This window comes from Vicia villosa, unplaced genomic scaffold (genome assembly GCF_029867415.1).
Source record: "Vicia villosa cultivar HV-30 ecotype Madison, WI unplaced genomic scaffold, Vvil1.0 ctg.003104F_1_1, whole genome shotgun sequence".
In the NCBI taxonomy this organism is placed as follows: Eukaryota; Viridiplantae; Streptophyta; class Magnoliopsida; order Fabales; family Fabaceae; genus Vicia; species Vicia villosa.
In genome coordinates, this window is record NW_026706113.1 from 192699 (window position 1) to 197769 (window position 5071).

Sequence of the window (5071 nt, forward strand, 5' to 3'; positions counted from 1 at the left end):
TACATTGGTTGATATTAAACACAGAATTATAAATTGGTTGAATGCATAAACACCCTACCAGTACAAAATTATAAATTGGTTGAATGTATAAACACCCTACCAGTTTTGCACGAATCCTTGCAAAGTTTGTCGGTCCCATTCGATGCATATACTTTTGCTTAGCTATGTTCACGGCATTTATCTTGCTAATTTTCTACATTCAGAAACAGCAAGATAAGTAAATCAACATTTAGCTCTGTTCACTCAGTTCAGAAACAACATTTATCTTGAAAAAGGTAACTTGAATAAGGACACTTCTAAAATATTCAATAATTCTTGACAAGGACACTTGAATAATTCTTGAAAAAGATTAAATCACTTCAATAAGACTTGTACAACAACTCTTATAAAAGTTCTTGATCATGGTTTATGAATAAAAGTTGTAAATAAGTGATAAAATCATCTTACTTGGATGTTATTATTTTTCCAATAGGATATCAATTGCTTGAAATGAACTACAGGTACGGTCTGGGGACGATGCTTCAATCTTTCACTCATAGTAGTGTACTTTAAAAAACAACTCTTTTTGATATCTTTCTTGTAACGCCTCCAAGCATCATTTATCCGAGAGAAAATTGCCCTGCTTCCATTATCAGGGATAATGAATTTATCCTACAAGAAAGAATGAAATTAGATACAAGTAAATAAGGACACAAGTAACAAAATGAGAAAAACCCTTATTAATCATACAGTGACAAATTCCCATATACAGTCTTTTTTAGCTTTCTTCAAAGCTCTGAAGTTAGTATAAACTAAGGGACACAAGTCTGAATTCCTCGCGACAGTGCCAAGGAGACAACTCAAATCTGTCACGGTTCGATCATTGGGTCCAATAGGCTCTCCATCATCGTCTAAGACCACCTCTTCACGATCCTCCTCCTTTCTAGCATGGATTTTTAAACATTGAGTTGGTCCACGTGTCTTTTTCTTACTTGTCCCTGTGTTAGATAAACTATTAGAATGGGATATGAGTTTGAATGAAACAATAATTATAAAGGAACCTTCAGTTTTCAAATAACTTCAGAAGTGAGCAATTTGACTAGTTTTAGACATACACAAGTTTTTTTACTACTTCTTTCAATGACAATTTTCAGTTTACTAAAAATACCAATGTACAGCAAATTTAAAAAACTCTTATTTTAGAATGTAGTGAATACTTCTTTTGATCTATCAAAGTGTGACCACCCTATCCTGTTAACTAACTCTACACCCAACATTTTCAAAAGAGTGAATGAATCTTATCTAGAAACTATTGAAGAAACATAACATCAATAAAAACAAAAGAACACATGTTGGTTTCTAACTTCTATTCACATTATTCAGAAATTGCAGAAATAAAAGAAAATGCAGAAACAATTCAATCACATTATTCACATTATTTGAAATGTGAACCTAACTTCTAATTGTTCCTGTCCCATTATAAATAACATCCAGTCTTCAATTATAAATAACATTCAGTCTTCAAATATATGCTATATGACTTGGACTATATTAATTATATGCTATATGACTTGGACTATATTAATTATAAATTTTACTACGTACCGTCAACTTTTTCGCTTTCAATTTGCTGAGTGTTTTCTTCTTCACCAATTATATTTTCTTCTTCCTCAAGATTTTCACATTCATCTTCTTCTTCTTCACCATTTTCCCCATTCTCTTTGAGGAATTCTTCAACTGAAGTCGATTTACACATTGGGATTCGTTTTGTCTTCTTCGAGACACTTACTTGCTCTGTCCTTGAATTTCCATCATCTTCCATCACTGCCCTTTTCATATGATTCTGCTTTGACCTTGAATCAGCAGTGTCAACCACCTGTTTCTCCTTAGGTTGCTGCTTTGCACTTGAAGGATTTTGCTTTGCACGTGAAGGTTGCTTCGCACTTGAAGCTTGTTGCTTAGCACTTGAAGCTTGTTGTTTAGCACTTGAATCTTGTTGTTTTGCACTTGAAGGTTGCTTTGCACTTGAAGGTTGCTGATTTGCACTTGAAGCTTGTTGCTTTGCATTTGAAGGTTGTTGCCTGGTCCTTCTTAGTGATAATCCAGGCCCTGTTTTTCTGGGAAGTTGCTGCCTGGTCCTTGAATCAGCTACTTCAGGCCCTGTTTTTCTGGGAAGTTGCTGCCTAGTCCTTGAATCAGCTACTTCAGCCCCTATTTTTCTGGGAGTTGTCTGCCTTGTCCTCATTTTGGTTGGATACAACACATCGGCCAGAGTAGAAATTGTTGGACCAGGAGTTTCAAGCTTAGATAAGTTGAATAGTTCCCTAGATGCATGCCCAAATGGAGGCCAGATGCCTACTTTACAAGGTCCTTCACGGTTATTATTTACCATCTCACATTTGATATCATACTTCTTAGCCAATTCAGCACTGGATCTAAATAGAGGCAACCAAAAATTGGCGATAACTTGTTCACCCTTTTGTGCGGCAACTGTCTTCTTTTGTAAGTTTGATATCTTCTTCATTTTCTGTTAACATTGCAAAAAACATAACATTAGGAATAATTTAATCAAGTGAAAAGAATAAGCATTTTAACCAATAGAATGCAACAAATTTAAATAGCTAAATACGGAAGTAATTAACAATCAATACATCAGTCCATGAAATCAAATAGGGTATCATCATAATCAAAATCCTCTCCATCACTTTCAGCTTCATTCATTTCATGAGGTGTTTCAGCAATTGTTGCAGGTGTGTCTTCCCTAACCCAATTTAATTCACCATCACTGTTTGTAGAGCATAATACCGGTTTGGATGAAAATGGTCTTGGACATAGTAACATTGATGAACTTGAGAAGGTAGCACAAACGGATCATTCTGATAAATTTACTTATTGAAACACACAGAAGTAGGTCCGTATTTGTCTTTTTCAACCTCGAACCAATCGCATTTAATCAACACAAAGTTGAAGTTTCCATAGTAGTATAACTCAATTATATCAACAATGGCTCCATAATATGTGATGGGTTCTGTCCTAGGATTTCCATCCTTGGAGCTAGCAAAACTTGAAGTTAGTGAAACTAAAGTTACGCCAGAATTTTGAGTTTTGCGATTTGTATCTCGTTTTGTAGTATGGAACCTATATTCATTAATGATGTAACCTGGATACCTCTTTGCAACAAAATTAGGACCTCTAGAAAGTTTTTCAAGTTGTAATGGCACATCATCTTTTTGGGCACGAGTTTTAAACCATTCACCAAATTCTTTACTTTGACTTTTGGCCTTGGTCCACTTCCTTTTGTTAGTGTTTGAATTAACACTGTGATCACTACAAAAGTCAACAATTATATGTTAACATAACTCTAATGTTATTAGTAGATAAATACAATGGAGGACAAATAGTTGTTGTAGTACCTGATGTAAATCTGAACTTCACTGCAATTGAATAAGATATATCGATGGGCATCATCCTTTGATTTCACATCAAGATGAAAGGGTTCACCTGCCCCCCCTAAAGGACGACCTACAGTTGTAAAATAATCATCTGGATCTGTTTCCAGTGAATCGGTAACATCATAATTCTGACTCTTCCTATTCAACCTTGTATCTACATTGCTATGCAAATACCTTGAGCAAAATGTTATAGCTTCTTCAGCCAGATAACCCTCGGCAATAGAACCTTCAGGATAAGCTCTATTGCGGACATCGTTCTTAAGTTTACATAAGTATCTTTCGGTGGGATACATCCATTGAAATTGAACAGTGTCATACCCCAAAATTTGCCCTCCTCTGCTTATCTTCAATGGCTCAAGGTCCAATGGTTTATTCAAGCAACATGCTCCTAATCAAAGATCTCCAAAACTAGGGTTTTCATTTTATCAAAGGATTGTGAATATCCAAGGCCTCAAATGGATCTCAAGGTCCCTCATATGTCTCAAGGCACCTCCATGTCAAAAGTCAAACTTCAAGATTTTTGGTCAACATCAAGTATATGAGGTTATATCCATCATTTGATCAAAGGTTGATCATGATCCAGTAAGAAAAACTCAGAGATGAACAAATTCAAAAGGTTCAAATTAGGGTTTTTATAGGAGAAAGTCAACTCAACTTTGACTGGTCATAACTTTCACATGGAGTATCAGAAATTTCTCACTCAAAGCCTATTCTGAAGGAAATTGGACTCTCTACAACTTTGTCTCTCACAAGCCAAGGCCATAAATGCTTCATTTGAGAGATATGGTCCAATACATTACAGGTCCTCCAAAAAAGTCAACAAAAACACCTTTTGGGTCAAAGCTCATAACTTGAGCATGGAAGCTTCAATCGAGATGAAACCAAGAAGGTCATTTAGAGGACTCTTTAAGCTTTCCAAAATGTCCAAGAATACCTCCACATGTTAAAAGTTGAGCAAGATACAAGTTACACAAGTTGGACGACTTTGAAAAAAAAAAGCACTTAAAGCAAAATGGAGAAGTTTGATATTTTGAACCATTGGGCCTAAAATATGGATTCCAAACATGACCATGGGCCTTATAATTATGTTTTAATTAATTATTTTATTTTTATAATATTTGCTTTATTCATTTGAATTTTTAATTCATTTAAATATAAATAAATTATTATAAATATGAAAAATTAGTTTTAAATTAAAGATTTGATTTTGTAATCAATATCAATCATCCAAATAGCCCTTTTTGATTCAATTTGCGTGTTAAAAGAGTTTGGGAAGAAAAGATTGAGTTTTGGACCAATTTGGAAAAAAGTGTAAATCAATTTTCAACCAAATTCTAATCTCACAATTTAAGGAATTGATTCAAATGGTTAACCTAGAAATCTTCCATGATATATATACTAGGGATCCTAATGAGGAGGGGGTTTTGGACAAAAAAGAGCTGCAGGCAGAGAGACCCGAGTTAAGTTTCAAAATTTTCCAACAAAAAAATTGAAAATCGTTCTTATAGATTGGAGAGGATTCAAGGGTTTTTGGTGAACAAAACACAATTTGTGGGTGGTGGTGAAGGGATTCAAACGATTTCCAGGCTTAAGGTGTATACGATCCTAACCATAAGACTCGGTTTTGGGCTCCAACGAAT